This window comes from Protopterus annectens, chromosome 3.part1 (genome assembly GCF_019279795.1).
Source record: "Protopterus annectens isolate FY-2018-M chromosome 3.part1, PAN1.0, whole genome shotgun sequence".
Classification (NCBI taxonomy): Eukaryota; Metazoa; Chordata; order Ceratodontiformes; family Protopteridae; genus Protopterus; species Protopterus annectens.
This window is the reverse complement of record NC_056732.1, coordinates 1,659,030,852-1,659,049,343: the sequence shown is the minus strand read 5'-3', so window position 1 is coordinate 1,659,049,343 and position 18,492 is coordinate 1,659,030,852. Positions and strand designations below refer to the sequence as shown.

The following is an 18,492-nucleotide window of genomic DNA, read 5'->3' as shown; positions in this document are numbered from 1 at the left end:
GTACTCATTACATTGCTGGAGGTGTGCCGGGAGATGATTTGAAATACCAGGGAGAGTTTTACTAAAATACATTTCACCTGTGTTAAGGTCAAACTATAGGCAGAATATAGTAATTGAGTTGCTGTCCTGGCTTCTGAAAGAGTAGAGGCAGTTTTTTCTTTGTGAGGGGCAGAAAGAAGTGTTTATTATTTTATAGTAAGCATGGATAGAAGGAGTGTGGAATGGACTGTGACTGAAAACCGGTTTGCCTTTTGCAGGATGAGACAGTGAATTTCAAGTTGGGGTGAATGACAAATGAACCTACATATGACATTAATTGCTGTCTGTATTTCACAGAGAGTAGAGAGCGCTAACAAGTGGGGCATATCTTAGCCTTTAGGATAAATATTTTGTCAGAGATTTTCTGGTGGTCTGAAATAAAGTAGAAATGTTTTATTTGGGTATTATCTTTTGCAACCTTTTAGCTGACATGGTTTCTGAAAGACATTGTTTCATCATGTATTAGGCCATGGTACTTATACTGCTCAACCATGCTTATTGGTTGGTTGGTCAGGATCATATTTAATAGTGGGGAAGACATTTTAAGTTTCAGTGGCCACTACTGATTTGTCTTTTAGCTAAGAAGATACATCTAATTCTCCCTGTTTGTCTTTGGAGAGACAATTTGCAAGCCAATGAGTGACCTTTGGATATATGTTTAGATTAATAAATGTGCCTTTTTCTCATTGGTATGATGATCTTAGAGTTGATATACTCTATATATAAGTTTGACATGGGGGGGGGGCTTGCCCTCAACATCAAGGAGTGGAGGGGGCTTGGCAATCTGAAAATATCAAGTTTATATGAGAAGAAAGATGTTCGATATTCATTATTCACCTGTGTTTTCTTTTTTTCCAGTCTTTTAAGACTTGACATTCTGAGTCTTGGTATTTGAATATGGAACTGGGTGGGGGCAAACTGGAACTATTTTTTTTTTATCTAGGGTGGCTATAGCTTCAGAATCATAAAGGTAATAGAGTTCAGTCTAAGCTCAGTGTAGTCTTGAAAGTTACTTCTAATAATTCTAATACAGTAAAAAATGGCCATATAGTTATTCTTGAAGTAGGTGTTACTTTCAGTTTACATCCATCTTTAAAATTCATTTTTTCCTCCCCTCCCATGCATCCCTAACCATCAGGGCATCTCCTGCCTCTATCCTTTTTTGAGTCCACCTACCCCTCCTAATCATCTCTGGACTTTCTCCACTAATATTGGGCCTGACAAGGATGCTTAGGACATACCAGAGCTGTACGTCATCTTGGTGTTGTGGAAGGTTGTTTTGACCTACCATTCTTGCCTCTTCCCCTGAGGTCAACTGGTACATATGATGGCTATTCAGCTCTGTGGACCACACCTCCCACTACATGCCTGGTCACTATCAGGCATTATATGCAGGAAATACCTTGGTGACTTCTGTTCCCCATGGGATGGTACTATTTATCCTCCTGTGTCAGCACCTCAAATGTCCAATCCTCTAATCAAACCCAGGTCACCTGGGTCCTAGGTAGGTCTTTCTCCCTCTATACCACAGTGCTGACTCTGCTGTTGTATTCTCAATGCTGTGTTTGAGTTATTTGCCAGTCTGCTTAGGTACCTTCTTAAGGTGAGAAGTGAAGACTCTTTTATATGAAACCAGTACTTTACTTGTCTTATTACCATATTTATGACTTCAGCAGTTGCAATATAGGGATGTATATATTTACTTTTATTTCCCATTACACTTATTACCAATGGGAATGGATTTTTTTTATACACCAGTCTAGATGAGGTATAGATGGCAAAGGTATATGTAGTAGCCTTAGTAACAGTGTCATTGGAAGGGATATTTTTGAAATGTTTCTGACCTCAGGCAGGGATATCAGGTTGACTTAGAGTTATCCCTGGATATGGTATTGTTACTGGGTAGGATGGCAACAGTTATAAGGAAGATGATGATAGTTTGGCGGCTAAATGTAATTAAGGAGTGAATGGCATTTGTAAAGAAGTCTAGAATCACCTCTAGTGGTAATTTCGACCATTTGAGCTAGGGTGTTAGCACTGATAAAATTCAAAAGGGTTAGGAGTGTGGCCTAATGGTTAAGGTGTTTGTCTTACAAACACAAGGTGCAGTGTTTGAGTCTCACAAGGGATAATTGGCTAGGCTTAAAATGGCTCACAAGGACAATTAGCCTAGTACTAATCTATGAACCTATGAAGAACTGCTGGACAATTTGTTATATACTATATCTAGTTAACGGATGGATAGTTAAAGTCACCCAATGAGTATTGGAATTAAAAGTTATAGAATTCATCTTAACAAAATAGTTATCATATGTTCATAGCTTCATAGGTAGGTACTAGGCTATCGGCCCTAGGGCCCATACAAGCCTAGCCAAAAAATGTACCCTGGCTTTTGCCACCCAAGAAAAGTATTTTCCTGTGCCCCTGTCGAGCAGAGCCACAGAAGTGATCCCGGGGTGAATTTCCCATTTCCCATCCAATCATCAAGATTTTTCTTGAAGAGTGCTAATGAGGAGCTCTGTTTGACATAGATAGGTAGTCTGTTCCAGAGTATGGGAAGTCTCTGGGACAGGAATCTATCCCTCCAGCATGTTCTGTTTATTGTGGTGACAAGGTTTAGGTCCCTAGAGAGTGTAGCTCAGAGGGATTGGGATTTCTTTAAGTGGAGCATGTCCAACAGCTCTGGGTTTGACATAGCTTTGTATGTTAGGCAGAGATCGCCCCTGAGTAGGCGATATGCGATGGAGTAAAGCTGTAGTTTTTTGAGACGGTCTGCATAGGGCATCTGTTTGAGGCCAGTAATCCTCTTTGTGAGGTATTTCTGTGGTCTTTCCAGTTGTTGTAGATGTCTTGTGAGGTACATACCAAAAGGGGCATTGTTCTCTATAATGGGTCTAATGAGTGATGAGTGGAGGGAACAATGACCTCTTTTTCTGGATGAGAATCCTTTTGTGATGAGATGAGCCACATAGAAGGATTTCCTGACCACTGTGGCAATGTGATTATCAAAGGAGAGACTACTGTCCACCTGTGTCCCAAGGTCTCTTATCACATTTTCAGCATTAAGTAGACTACCAGCTATGTGGTAGTTCATGGGTACAGAGTTTTTACCAAAGGGGATGACAATACACTTTTGGCATTGAGCTTCAGGCCATGGCTTTGACACCAGATATCTGTCTCAGTGAGGCCCTTTTGTAGTTTGTCCACATCGTTAGGAGTTTCGATTATGGCTCCTAGTTTGCAGTCATCTGCAAACTTTGTTAGCCAAAGACCTTCTGTGTTGGCCTGCACTTCAGAGAAGTAGATACCAAACAGGAAAGGACCCAGGACTGAACCCTGTGGTACTCCACTTGTCACTGGTCTGATGTTGGATTTGGAATCCGCTACTTTCACAGTGTGGGTTCTGTCCGTGAGCCAGTTGGCAACCCATCTTGTGACATAGGGATTTATACCTAGTTTAGTGAGCTTATCTATAATTCCAGAGTGGAGGATGGTGTCAAAAGCCTTGGCGAGATCTAGATAAGCTGTGTGAACCATTTTACCCTCATCTATGGCTTTGGTGACTGCTTCAAAGAAGTCAGTCAGGTTTAGGAGACATGATCTGCCTTTTACAAATCCAAACTGGGTAGGGTCCAGAGTTTGGAGATTACCAATGTCTTTGTTTATGAGTTCCATGATGATACGTTCCATGGCCTTGCAGACCAGGCTCGTCAGGCTAATGGGGCGGTAGTTCCCGGGGTCCATCGTGGCTCCCCCTTTGTGGAGTGGGATAACCGTCATGGTGCGCCATTCAATGGGTACAAAGCCTGAGGTGAGGCTATGATTGAACATGGTACTTAGGTAGGGTGCCAGTTCATTCTGTAGTTTTTGTAGAACGCAGCCTGGGATATTGTCAGGTCCCATGGGTGCTGTGTTCTTGGCTTTGGAGTGTGTGTTTTTTACCTGTACAGCCGTGATTATAGGAACTTTGCATTCTTCTGGTATAGAGATGGGCCCTCTAGGGGGTGAGAGGGGGGTAAAGTTAGCACTGAACCTATCTGCTAGGATGTTGGCAGTATCAGTTGGTTCTGTATATTTAGTGCCATTGTGCTGTAACTCAGAGCAGATCTGAGTGTTCCCATTTAGATTCTTGACATAGCTATAGAATGCTTTGTGGTTGTCTTTAGAGTCAGTGGCAATTTTGTTTTCATAACTAGCTTTGGAGGATTTTATGAGGGATCTCAGCTTCATGGTCATCAGGAGAAATTAAAGGAGTCTTATAGGTTGTAATAATATGGTAACTTGCTTTATTTAGCATGCTTAAAATATGTGGGAGTTTACAATTGGTGTCAAGAAGATTTTGATATGGAGTAATGGAGGACAGGATAAATACTGACATTCTCAAAACATACCCTTGACATCTAAATCAATTAAAATATAGATAAATACTGACATTCTCAAAACATACCCTTGACATCTAAATCAATTAAAATATATAACTTTTATTAGTAAAACAATAAAATTTCCAAAGAATTGATGCCTCAGCTGTACATCCTCACATGGTTCTAAAACCTTGATTCATAATTATCATGATTAAATACTTATGAACAAGACTTTTATAAACAATTAGAAAGCTTTTCTTATTATACCATCTCACCATACTCTATAAAAATCAGATCTTAATGTTATGCCCACAGGGCTGTCAGGGGGTAAACCAATATGGTGGTATCTAGCAACAGCAAAATCAATGCCATGCAAGTCTCAACAAAAGAAATTGAGAAACAGAAGGATGGCAATTTAAGAATTTATCAGAATGTAAGAACTGTAGGTAACAGTAATGATAAAAAGGGAAGTCAATGGTAGTTTCACTTTAAATGTTAAAAGAACCGAGAACGGAACAGAATGTAATGATATGCTGCAGCTTGATAGAGAGACTGAAAATGGATTTTGGTTTTTCTGAGCAGTTATTTTACCAGATCCCTGTGGCACAAAGTATAACTGAAGTGAATTGAGAGAAATAAGACAGGAAATGCAAGTTGTGAATCCTATTAATTGATAATTTGGATGGGAAATCATAAATTTAACCCCAGTCTGTCCCCGTGTCCCTTATGGACAGGGGCTATCAATAAGAAAAGTTTTATCCCGAATAACACCCTCCCCTACAAATCCTTAGTGACCTCCCAATTATCATGCCCACCCCCATATAGACACCTGTGATACTCTGGGACCCAAATGGTATAAGGTGCAAGGCTAGGCTTGAAAGGGCCCTAATGATTGTTAGCTTAGTAACAGCCTATCAACCTATAAGCCTAAGAATGAGATTCTACAGAAAGGTCTATAATTTATACCTACATTAGTTGGCTTTCTTTTGGAGGTGGTGTTAGTACTGTGGTTCCTCTTTAAAAAGCTATAGCTAAGGCATTGCTTTGCAATAAAACCTGAACCAGTTAGGAATGTTGGTTCAATGTGGGATAAAATTGTAAAGTCAGTTAATTTCAGGAGTTATAAATGTTAATATTCCTCTCTTTCATAATAAGTCTATTATTTCTTTATATTATGGTTAAGAAAGATATCATGCGGTATTTACCTATATGAACAAAATATTACATCAAGCATAATTTTATTTTATCTTATTTATTTTTACATTTGTTAACTGGGTTAGTATGTTTGGGTTCTTAGAAGCCCTTTTTCAGAAGAGACTTGAAGAGAAAAGCCCCCCTCTCAAAAAAAAAAAGTTTTAAGTAAAAAAATAGTAAGAACAAAGATAAACACAGATCACATTTAAGTATACATACTTCTGAAGTAATTACATAACATGCAATAAAGGAATATACAGAATGGATAGAAATACAATACAATACATACATGGAAATTTTCAAGTAGTATGGCAAGAAACTAAGCAGAAATATGGTAAGAGTGATTAGCTTTGAGGCAACTGTAAACAGAAGCAGATATTCTTATTAAACCAGCAAACAAATGAAATTATTTAGTCATTATGCCTAAAGATGTTTATTTGGACATGTTCTGTTATTGGTTAAATAATGCAAACAAATATCAGAACATGTAATTCCTTGAGGGGATGTTGAAGCCAAATTAAGTACATTATTAGAAGATATTATTAGAAGATATTACATCTGACTTCCGTGGTGATGCAGCGGTAGCATTGTTGCCTGACAGCAAGAAGTTATCCCGTTCGATTCTCAGCTGGAGTGCAGGGAGTGCCTTCTGTGTGGAGTCTGCATGTCCTTCCCGTGTTTGGGTGGGTGTTAAAAAGGCATGTGTAAATGGGTGTGCTTTTGTTGAAGGTTAAACGTCGAGCTGGCACCCTGGCATTCGTGAAAAACTACTGCCAATCATTAGCGGACCGGAGTTGTGCTGTGGCGACCCCTAACTGGGAAAAGACAACAACAACATTAGAAGGTATGACATCAAAGGAAATAATATCAGAAATGACTCATGGAATTTTCTTTGCATTTAACCTGGGCTATCTTTGTTCTGTGCTTTGCCTAAAATGCAAAAACATCTTTAACACCCCCCAGAGGCTGAACGTTTCCCATAGCTGCTAATAAAGCAAATTCTTTGGCGAGGACACAGCATGCTTTTTTTCTTTGAATTCTTGCTTTCTTATGGTTATCCTGTTCAGCTACATGTGGTTGTTTTCTTGTTTCATAGTTTTGGATGTGTTGTTACAGCTATATATGGTATAGTTTGACTCGTATATCAAGGATGGCAAACATTTTTACAGGAAATGTGAAAAGAATTATATGCTTACAACAACTACAGATGTCCCAGTAGAAACATATGGCTGCGACATTTGGGTTATAGATAAAACTTTTTGGCAGAAAACTGATGCTTTTAAACTGTGTTAGTGGAGAAACCTTTTTGAAAAATTCAGTGGACTTCAAGAAAATCAAATCAGTCAATAATTAAGGAAATATGTCCAGACTGTCTACTACAAGGTCTGATAATAAAACTAAAACCCAAATCCTTTGTGAATGCTGTATTTGCATTACATGGCTAAAGAAGTCATTGACACTGGGAGAGATCAAAGGAAAAAAAGAAGGGGACAGCTTAGGCTAAGGAAGCCTGACAGGGTCACTGAAGTAAGGAATGTGAATTTTAGGAGCTTAAAGAAGCAGCTCTTGACAAACAGGCCTGATGTGTTCATGTCCTTGAAGTCACGCAGGGTAATATTCAACTATGTGAGTAAACAACAACAACAATAAATGTAGATGTGTGCAGTTTGTGTTTACCTATTCAGCATAATTTGAATATGGCAGCTGTGAAGTATTTTCTGAAGACTAGTGAAATGAAAGAAAATGTCTTTAGCTTAATAGAGTTTGTTTGAATAATAAGTGCTTTTTTTATTTTTAAAGGAAATATTTCAATCAAGGTTGACACACATTTATGGTATCAAAATTTACCCATAGGTATACATGATGATGCATGTTTTGCAATTAAGTTTTTTAATAAACCCTTTGCAGACATTTTTAGTTAATGTCACTCAAAATTAATTTGTGGAGTTCGTTCAGATGCTACAAAATAACAGGTTTGGAATTTAATTTACTTATAATTTACAATTGCATAGTACAGAATGTTTTGATGTATGGGTTTTTATAAAAAGGTGAGGTACAAACCACTCTCTATAGTAAACCCACATCTACAACTTGTTTTTTACATGCCACTAGTATGCATAACCTGCATTTGACTCTCTTCCATATTGTGAGCTTTTGCATACAAGTAATCAGTGTTCAGAGAAGGGGGAAATTGCGATTGGTAGCTGTGGACATAGCACAGAGGTTAAAAAATAGGGTTTACTATCAAAAGAACGAAAATCACATCCACGAACGGTGATTTCTGCGACAAATAACATCGACTCATGAATATGAAGTAGGTCGTATGATTGACGCAGCAACATCGGCAAATTCTGTCGACCTTAAGGTAGAAATCTCCCATTGAAATATATGCTGAAACTCCCTGCCCATGTACGTCCTTTTAAACTGACGTACAAATGAACGTCGACATTCTGACAGTCGCTCCTACCATGATCGACCATTTGATGGTAAATCTAAAAAATAGAGGTTATAAGGGTGAAAAGTTAAAACTTTCTTTAACTGGAATTAAACAAAGGTTGCAATATGGTAATACTGATAGCATTTCCTATAATAAGAAGGGAAAAGGTATATATGAAAAAGAAGATATTTATTTTGTAACACATTATATCATATTTGTGGTGAAAGTTGCACAGATTTTAAGAAAATACGGATATGTAATTGCCAACAATGATGTTTTGAGGGGTGTTTTAATTAGCAATCTAAAGATCTTCCATAGGAATTAACAGTATAATGGATTGTGTGGTACATTTGGGGACTTTTGTTGATGAAGACAATGATGCTCTGGAAAGTTTGGACTGCAAATATCACTCGGTCTGTATGTATATGGACTGCAGCATAAGTAACATTATAAAATGAAATTACTTTAACTCACCTCATATTTTGGATTGTTACCAGAAATCAGTATCATATTGTTTGAAAGTACATGGGATTTATTTTATATTGATTAAACTATGCAGCTAGTATAAGTGGGAATTTTAGAATATCTCAGAGCTATCAAAAATGGTTCCTATTTCAATCTAATTGCCACCCATATTAAACAAGAGCATCCCTCCACCAATGAACTTTTAAAATGTTTTTTTTTACTTATAAATGTTATAATGCTGACTTGCAACTGAATGTCTCTGCTGTCCTACTTTAAAAGTAGGAGTTGGTAAAATGTATTTTTTTAAACTTTACAATGTGTGAATTAAATATTTTATAGTATTTATTATAATATTAACTGTTTAATATGTAGAGTTATGAGTCATTATTTATTTACATTACATTTATAAACATTTACACAAAATCATTTATTAGAAATATTTTATGTGAAGTTTCTGACTTTTTTATAAAATATTGTAAGATTATATAATGAGAAAAGCTTTCTGATTAGCTCAAGGGTCTTTGTCATCAGTATTTAACTGCTGCAATTATCATTCAAGTCATTAGAAGCTTGTGAATGTGTACAGTCCAGGTGTCATTTCTTCGGCAGTTTCATCATTTTGATAATAAAATTAATGTTTTCATTAATTTGGAAGACCAAAGTATGTTTTATTAGAGTTTGAACTGGTAATTTTGGTCACCTGAATATGAAATTGTGTTTATTTAGTTATTTTATTTTCACTTTCAATTTGTTAACCAGGGTAGAAGCATTAATCTCATTGACTATTTCCAGATCCAGCCATGATGAATACAGAAGTATATAATCAATAACAGTGAACATTGAAATCAACAGTAAAAAAAAAAAATGTTAAAATTCGTAATAGAATCCAGAGACAAAAGTATTATTATTGACCAGTAGATTAGAATGTGGATGTCAGCATACGCACCTAGAAACAGAATATTCTTAACTAAATGTTCATGAAGAAAACAAGTAGGATAAAGAGCAAAATAAATGGAGTGTTTTGTACAATTGTACAAACGGGGGTCTTCTAAAGAGGCAGAAGTGCTAGAAGTGTTATATAAGAAATGAAGTAAGGTGGGCAATGATGAGTATGGGGAGCAAAGTTTCTTTCGGGTGATGCTACCTATTTTGAAGGAATTGATTAAGACAGACATAAAAGGTTTATTCCCAGATCTGTTGTTCCAAGATAGAGAAGCTGTGGGTGGTGCTATACACTTTCGTTACTGGTGTCTGCAGGTGTGTAATGCTAGGAGGGATCTAAGACAACACTGTGAATTTCAATGATGTAGGCAGCTGGCAAAAAAAAAAGGATTCAATGTTAATAAGTTTGAAAAGGAGGGACCATAATAATTCTTTGGGTAATTGGGAGCCAGTGGTGTTTAGTAAGGACTTTGTAGTGATTTTCTCTCTTGGGCACTAAAGTGATGAGACTAGGGATTTTGTAGCTAGAGGCTTGCAATGCAGACAGAGGTTTCATTTGGAGGCTGAAGCAACAAGGGAAAGTCCGCATTCATGTTGTGGAAAAAGTACCGCGTGATAATTGCATTCATTCCTTCAGGAGAAAGAGAGTGAGATATCTTTCTAACCCCAAAAAGATGAAAGTTAATGTCAGCTTTGGTAATTTAAATGTAGTGTTGAAAGGTAAGATGCCGATCTAAACAGATACCCAAGTACCTGACGTGTTGTGTTGTCTCTGAGGAGATTTGGTTATTGATTAGTATTTACCAGTCTACAGGAATATTGGAGACCTTTTGTCTGGCACCAAATATCATGATTTTTGTCATTTTAGATAAGTTTTTTAGGGTCAGCCAGTGAGAGAGGTGGGCTAGGTACTGTTGAAGTTCTTTCTTTATTGTAAAATGAGAGTGGTGGGCAGTATTGCCCACCATATCATCAACATAAAGAATGATAGGACGGTTGTGGAGGTCAGTATGGAGAGAACTGATGGATAAGAATAGTAAGCAGAAAAGGAATGGAGTTTGGAACTCCCAAAGGGAGAGGAGAAGGCAGAGAATTGTTTTTAGCTTCTGTTAAGTCAATAAAAACTGCTTCAGTGAGATTCTCCTTATCCATGGTTACAACCATATCGTACGCAAGACTGTAGTTTGGTTATTTCTTCCAGTCCAGAAGACATGTTGACTAGGGGAAAATTACTTTATAAGTCTACAGAAAGTCATAGAGCTGAGAGTAGACTAATTTATCAAATATTTTACCCAATGTGGATATTGCTCATCTTGCTTTATAATTGAAAATGAACAGACGGGGTAGTTTGTTTATATGCTTTATTACATAGAAACACATCAGTATGGACAGCAGCAGTACAAAATATAAATGAAATGATAAACAGACAGACTACACAGACATGCATGCTTACGTCTCAACAACTTACTACAAAATGGCAGTGAGGCTCGCACGTGCTTAGTATTTATACACTTGGGCAAGCCCATGTAAAGCTTCTTAAGGGTATACATACACACTGCTCTACATCCTCCCTTTTTAATGAATTGCCCACAATAAAATGACATCTGAAAAAGAATGCAACTATACAAACAATAAGAAATAAACACAATATTCATGTCCTAAAGTTTATTTGCCTGGAAAGACTGACTTGGAATGAAACCAATTTTCATCAGAGGCCTGGGGAGAAACGCTCCAGACACATGTCTTTATAACATGAGAGAAAACCCACACAAATGGAGGGAGGACATGCAGACTCCACACAGAAGGCACCTCAGCTGAGAAACAAACCAGAAAAGCTCTTGCTATGAGGTGACAATGCAACCACTGCACCACTGCACCATTCCGTAAAATCCCACTCTTCAGCAAATCTCTTGAACTGCTGGCTTGTAAACTGTGTACCATTGTCAGAAATAACTTTTTGTGGACTACCATGGACTGCAAAATTATACTTCATCTTAGTAATGACAATACTAGACACTAGATTAGGATGTAGGTCAATCTTGAACCAGTTTGAATAAGAGTCTACTAACACCACGTAATATTGACCATTCCATTTGAAAATGTCTGTGGCTACTGTCGACCAAGGTAGTTCAGGAATCTGGTTTAGCTGAAGGGGTTCTTTCTGTTGATGTGGCTTTAGTACTATTATTATTATTATTAGTACAAAACAAGATGAAAGTACTCTCTGGATATCCTTTGAGATCAAAGGCAAAAATGCTAGTCCTCTCACCCTTCTTTTAGTAGAATTGGTTCCTGGGTAGCCACAATGCAAGATGGTAATGTACTCTCGTTGCAAGGGTTTTGGAACCTTTTTTTGGACTTTTCATGCTGATATCATTGTCAAACAAAATTTCATCTCTGTAAGGAAAATAAGGTTGCACTGCTACTGGTAACAATCAAGTTTCTCATTCCCATGCTGTTCAGTGGTATTTTTGGGTGATCTGGATAGAGTATCAGGAAGATAAAGAAGTTTGCCTTTTGTGTAGACAAGATTAAAATTATACTTTTGCAATTTCAACATTATGCATTGTAATCTGGCAAGAGCTGTATGCATAGACTTTTTCAAAACAGTAACATTGGTTGGTGGTCAGTTTCAATCTGAATAGGCTTGCAATAAATATAATCATGGAACTTCAAACATGAAAGCACAATTGACAACAGCTGTTTCTCTATCTGCGCATACTGCATCGTGGTTTGGGTTAGAGTTCTGGATGATTAGGCTACTGTTCTATCCTCTTGAAGAATGACTGCACCAAGACCAAACTGTGAAGCATCACAAAAAGAGTAAATGGTATGTAAACATCATAATATCTGAGAATTGGTGGACTGGGAAGTCTCTGTTTCAGGACATCAAAAGCTCTCTGTTGCTGTTCTGACCATGACCAAATTACATCTTTGCGTGTCAACTTTCTGAGCGGTGCTGAAAGTCGGCTCAAGTCTGTAATGAACTTGCCTAGTTAGTTAACCATGCCAAAAAACATTGTAGGACTTGAACATTGTCTGGAGCTGGCATCTCAAGAATTGCTGTCTGCTTGGAAGGATCTGGTTATAAGCCTGAACTGGTAAACAAATGACCAACATAAGTAACTGCTTGTAGCCTGAATTTGCACTTCTGAGGATTCAGCTTAAGATTCACTTCATGTGCGCTTTCCAGAACTTTCTTGAGGTTTCTGTCATGCTCTGCTTCATCATTACCTCCCACTAGAATATCCTCTAGTATAATAGCACACAGATAACCAGAAAAAATGTGTTCTGCTGCATACTGGAAGGCTTTACTAGCAGAATTTATCCCAAATGGCGTTCTCAAAAATCTCTATCTGACAAAAGGAGTACTGAAAGTGATTACCAATGAAGATTTTCGGCCAAACAAAACTTGTGCATCTAAGACAGAAAAAACAGTGGCATTTGGCATAAGAGCAGCAATTTCTTTGACTGTGCGCATTGGATGATGAGGTCTTTTCAGTGATTTGCACAAAAATATTGGATTAATACATATTCTGATATCATCAGAGCTTTTCTAATGAGCTATCACCATGGAAGATACCCATTCAGTAGGTTTGTCAACAGGCCAAATCACACCTTGCTGCACCATTTTATCTAGCTTGGCTTTGACTCTCTTCTGCATAGGTACTGGAACTTTTCAGGCCGGTCTGACAACTGGGCTGACTTCACGGTCTAACTTCATGGAGTACACAGCTGGGAGTTTGCCTAGTTTGTCTTAAAAAAAATCAGCATAGGTTGAAAAAATGGACTGGGCAAAATTAGAACAGTGGTCTTTTAAGCTTATATGGTTGACTTCCTTATTAAGTGAAAGTAGCCCCATTTTTAGACTGTCTCTGAGGCCTAATAATGACTGTGTGTGCCTTTTGACCATGTAAAATAGCAAGTCATAGCTGTTCCCAGCAGAGAAACATGAAAGCACTACTGAACCTTCAGTTTGAATTTCTTCACCAATATAAGCAACAAGCTTCACACACATTGCCAAATCAAGCTTCTCACCAGTACATACTGTAGCAAATGTTTCTGCTGACAGAACATTGCCCTTTTAACCTGTGTTAATTTTGAGCTCTATGGGTCCTCCATTTATCCAAACAGTGCAAAATACTTCATTCTTTGGCCATAAATCTACTGCATTGACTGTTTCATTAAGCACAGACACACCATTAACATGAAAAATGGGGTCACAGATTTCCAGTTGATCAACTTGTCCTTTGGAATGTTCCCTTTTAATAAAAGAATGAACTTCTTTTGATTTACAAAATATTTGAAAATGATTCTACTTTTTACATCTGTGGCAGTACTGACCAAAAGCTAAACACTTTTCTCTTTTAGCTTCACGATTGCCACCACAATTATGACAGCTGACTATGAGGCTAGGTGAGGGCACATGCTTTGAGTTTGCTGACTCACTCTTGTGCTTCACTGAGACTGAGCATGCTCTGGAACCTGCTAAAAAGCTACAGGGTTTACCAGGGACTGTTAGAGAATTCACAGTTGCTGCCATGTGCTTGGGCCTGTTTCTTTTAACCATGTGCTGGATACTATCAACATAGCACTAGAAGATACTGGAAGCATGCGTTTCTCATTTGCAAGCATATTTGTGTGCTTTTCTGTGAGCTCATATATCTGACAAATCTCAATGACCTTATTCAAAGTTAAATCACTGTCACAAAGCAAAATATTTCTCACAGCATCATCTTTAATACCACACGTGTGTATTTTATCAACTCACCCCTTAAATCACTAAATCTGCATGTTTAGTTTTGTTTCTCAAGTCAGTTATATGTGCTGCAAAAGTTTCCAGAGACTTTTGATTTCTTGTGTAAAATAAGTACCTTTCCATTGTAATATTAATTTGGGGGTTACACATTCTCTAAATTTACATTTTAAGCACTTGGGGTCTTCCCTTAATTCAGCTGGTACCACTATATGGTGGTCCCCCTCCCCTACAAACACAGCAGGTGCATACACAAATGAACACTCTCTTTCAATGGCTCCTGAACCAGCTAAATTAAACAGAATAAATGCCTTTGTATGTGCATCTTGTCAGAAAATGCAGCTTTTATGAAAATATTGTACTCTTGTTCAAACAGTCTCCAATTCTCTGCAATATTATTATCAAATACACATGGAAATGGTTTATGAAATCCTTCAGCCATGCCAACAAATTATTCCCAACCATACTGTAAATATGTCCCTTGTAATTATGTATGAACACGCACACACAGCGGGTACTTGTAATACCATTCAAATGCACAATAAACTCTTCAAAATACTGTACTTTGTGAAATATGCTTTGAAATGGCTGTATTTTGTGAAATAACTGTACTGCAATACTACACAAACTTGCAAACACTTTGTATACTTTGGATATCTCAAATGGCTTTAGATAATGCAAAAGTAGCTAAAAATGAAAAAATGCAGGTGTTTTCCTTATTTTATACATTTTATGTGATTTGGACATTGCTTCAAACATGTTCGTAGCTATTTTGAATATTTATATCAATATGTCATAGTTTCAGACATTTTGCTTAACTAGAAATTCATTTTGAGCATTCTGAGTGCTTCATTTTATATTGTTCAAATAAGAAATCATTTAAGCATGTTTTAGTACCTGTAATTCATTTCTGACCCATTTTTGCAAGTCGTACATGCAGTAGGGGTGAGCCATTCTTCTATAGTCCTCCAACATTAACTGAGTTCGCTGGTCTTGATTCTGGATCCCATTCTGACACCATGTTGCTCATCTTGCTTTATAATTGAAGACAAACAAGTGGGGTAGTTCGTTTATATGCTTTATTCCATAGAAACACATCAGATGAATAGCAGCAGTACAAAATATAAACAAACTGATTAACTGACAGACTACACAGACATGCATACTTATATCTCAACAGCTTACTACAAAATGGTAGTCAGGCTCACACGTGCTCAGTATTTATGCCCTTGTGCAAGTCCAGAAAAGCTTCTTAAAGGTACACATACATACTGATCTACAGTGGGTAAGAGTGATATGGGTCAAAAGCCATTAGTGGAAACAGAATTTGAAATTTTGGCAGAGACTTGATAAAGGCATGCTTCCTGGGGAAGGCATGGTATTGTGGGTAAGACAGTTGTTATACAGTATATGGAGTGGTTTTGTAAGGTAGTTCTTGCAGAGAAAATAAACAAGGAGTGAAACCCATCTGCCCCATGAGGGTATCAGAAGGAAATTTGAAAAGACTTTTTTTTTTTACTTCTTTGATGATGAACAGCTTTAAAGTAAAAAAAAAATAAGTAAGGAGCATAGCAGTGTGGATTGGGCTTTTTTAAAGCCTAGTTGGAAGAGTGAGTATGGAGAAATGAAAGATAACAGAACTGTTCAACAAAAATCAGAAGTGGAAAGGTTTCCTGGATGGAAGTGTGCCATTTTCTGCTGGAGCAGTTGTAGAGGAGTGGCTTGTGATTTGGTTCACTATGTTCTAGAATTATTTTGGTTTGTTAAGCATTTATTCTGAGATGATCAAAGAAATATAGATTTCTATCTCCTGATTGCTTTTTAGAGCAAAATTTTAACAAGGGATGGGAAGTTTTTTTCAGGTTTGCCATGCCTCCTCTCTTAGGTGTAGATGGATCAGAGCTCCTTTGTAATTAATTTGTTTTGTGTTGATTTAAAGAGCCTAATTACTTTGGGAAAGCGGTTTACTAAAAATGTGGAGGTAGGCTGGTTAAGGTTGAGATGGCAAGAGAAGGGAAAATGAATGGTATTAAGGACCAGTTTGTATTTGGGAGATTTCTATGTAGTTCTTCTAAGTTCTTTTTGTTTTATGCACAAACCAATCTAGCAGAAATGGATAAAAACTGGTTCCACAACATGTAACTGAAGTAAGATAAAAAAAAAAACAGTTAAACATGACAAAATGTCTTAAAATTTATAAAACTTTATTATAGAAAACTGAAGAATTCAGAAAGATAAGCACTTTCACACTATACAAGGTGCTTCATCAGAACTACTAACACTTCTAAAACAAACCATTTAAATACCTAAAAAATTACTGGGCAAAAATCCACATGGCACAGTGTTTAAGCTGGTTGCCTCACATGAATAAGGTGCAAGGTTTGATTCTCACTTCTGCTAAAAAAGCTCATTGATTAAAGAGATATAATTTTGTGGGAGGTTAGCATAATGGTTAAGGTGTTTGCCTTACAGAAAAAAAGGTATAGGGTTTGATTCTCATAGGGGCTAATTGGCTAGGCTTAAAATGGCCCACAAGGGCAGTTAGCCTAGTACTAATCTATGAACCTATGAACATAAAGTGAGCAAGTTTATCAGGACTTGACATTGCACAAATGCATTTTTGCTTGACTTACAAAGCCATGTCTGACCCAGCTCTGTTAGAAATGCTACATCTAAAGAAATCTCAATCCCTCCACACCATACACTTCAGAGACCTCAACCTCATTACCACAATCAACAGAACATGCTGGAAGGACAGGTTCATAACCCAGAGACTGCCCATGCTCTGGAATAGACTTTCCATACATGTCAAGCAGAGCACTTCACTGGCCCTCTTCAAGAGAAATCTTGATGAGTGGATGGGAAATAGAAAGTTCACCCCGGGGATCAGTCCAGTGGCTATACTTGATAGAGACACTGGGAACTAACATCGGGTGACACAATGCCAGAGCACTTATATGGGCTAGGCTTGTAAAGGCTCCAGGGCCATTAGCCTAGTATGCACCTATGAACCTGTGATCTAAGGAGAGATTTTACAGGAATATGTTCATTCAAACGTTTTCCTTTATCTGAATGTAATAATAATCTCCATTTTATTTCTAAGCACTCTGTTTTAGCCTTTACATCACTTCCCTGATATTCTGCTTAAAAAATTATGAAACAAAAAACTTAAAAGAATGACTATCACCTGCACTAATACGATGCTTAGCCAAAGCATTCCTAGTACCGCCTTTACCAATGCAGTACATATGCTCATGTATACGATCCCTTAGGCTACAATTCATTTTTCTAACATAATAACAACTACATAGATTGCACACTGCCAGATATAGAAGATCATGACTTGAATAATCAGCATAAAAAACAATCTTAAAAACATGACCAGAATCTGACAGTACATAGCTGTCATATGTTTTGATTTATTCACATCAATTATATAACCTACATGGATAAGTGCCAGTCCTATCTGCACAAACTAACATACCCTTTCTATTCAACATAGGATTCTTGTAACATAACATTTTTTTAATGAAAGATTGTTCTTAGAACCTAGGAAAGTCACCCAAAAATGACTTATACTTTTCATCAGAAATCAAAATATGCCAGTGTTTTGTAATAATATCACATGTAGCATAGACATCACTAGAATATGTGAGAGACATTCTAAGATGCTTCTCTGTCAAAACCTTATTACTAATGGTAGCACTATCCTCACATCTAGAAAAATATAGTGTCATACGATCTTGTCATCAAGCTATAGTTTCTGCACAACTAGCAGTTATATTTTCAGATGGATAACCTCTCAAATGAAAATCATTCTTGAGTGCATTCAAATCAGTTAACATATTATCATCAGCAGCATTCAATCTAGCATGTCTAAAAAACTGGCTTTTCAATATATTTTGCTTAACATGTTTAAGATGCATACACTGAACATGCAGCACGTTATTAACTTGTGATAGCTATGTACACTCAGAGTCTGGCCGTGTTTTTAAGTTTGGTTTTATGCTGATTGTTCCAGTCATGACCTTGTATATCTGGCAGTGTGTGATCTATGTAGTTGTTATTATGCTGGTAAAATGAATCATAGCCTAAAGGATCTTATTCATGAGCATATATACTGTATTAGTAAAGGTGGTACCAGGAATGCTTTCACTAAGCACCTATTAGTGCAGGTGATAGTCATTCTTTAAGTTTTTTATTTTAGAATTTTTTAAGGGGAATATCAGGGAGGTGATGTAAAGACTAAAACAGAGTATCTAGAAATAAAATGGGTGTTATTATTAAAATCAGATCAA

The 18,492-nt window shown here is 37.1% G+C and overlaps 1 protein-coding gene across 3 annotated transcripts in view; it reads left to right on the top strand.

Annotated features, from left to right (window-relative positions):
• LOC122798604 (ubiquitin carboxyl-terminal hydrolase 47-like) overlaps positions 1-18,492 on the top strand; it is a 766,891-nt gene that overhangs the window by 278,879 nt on the left and 469,520 nt on the right. The window lies entirely within an intron of this gene.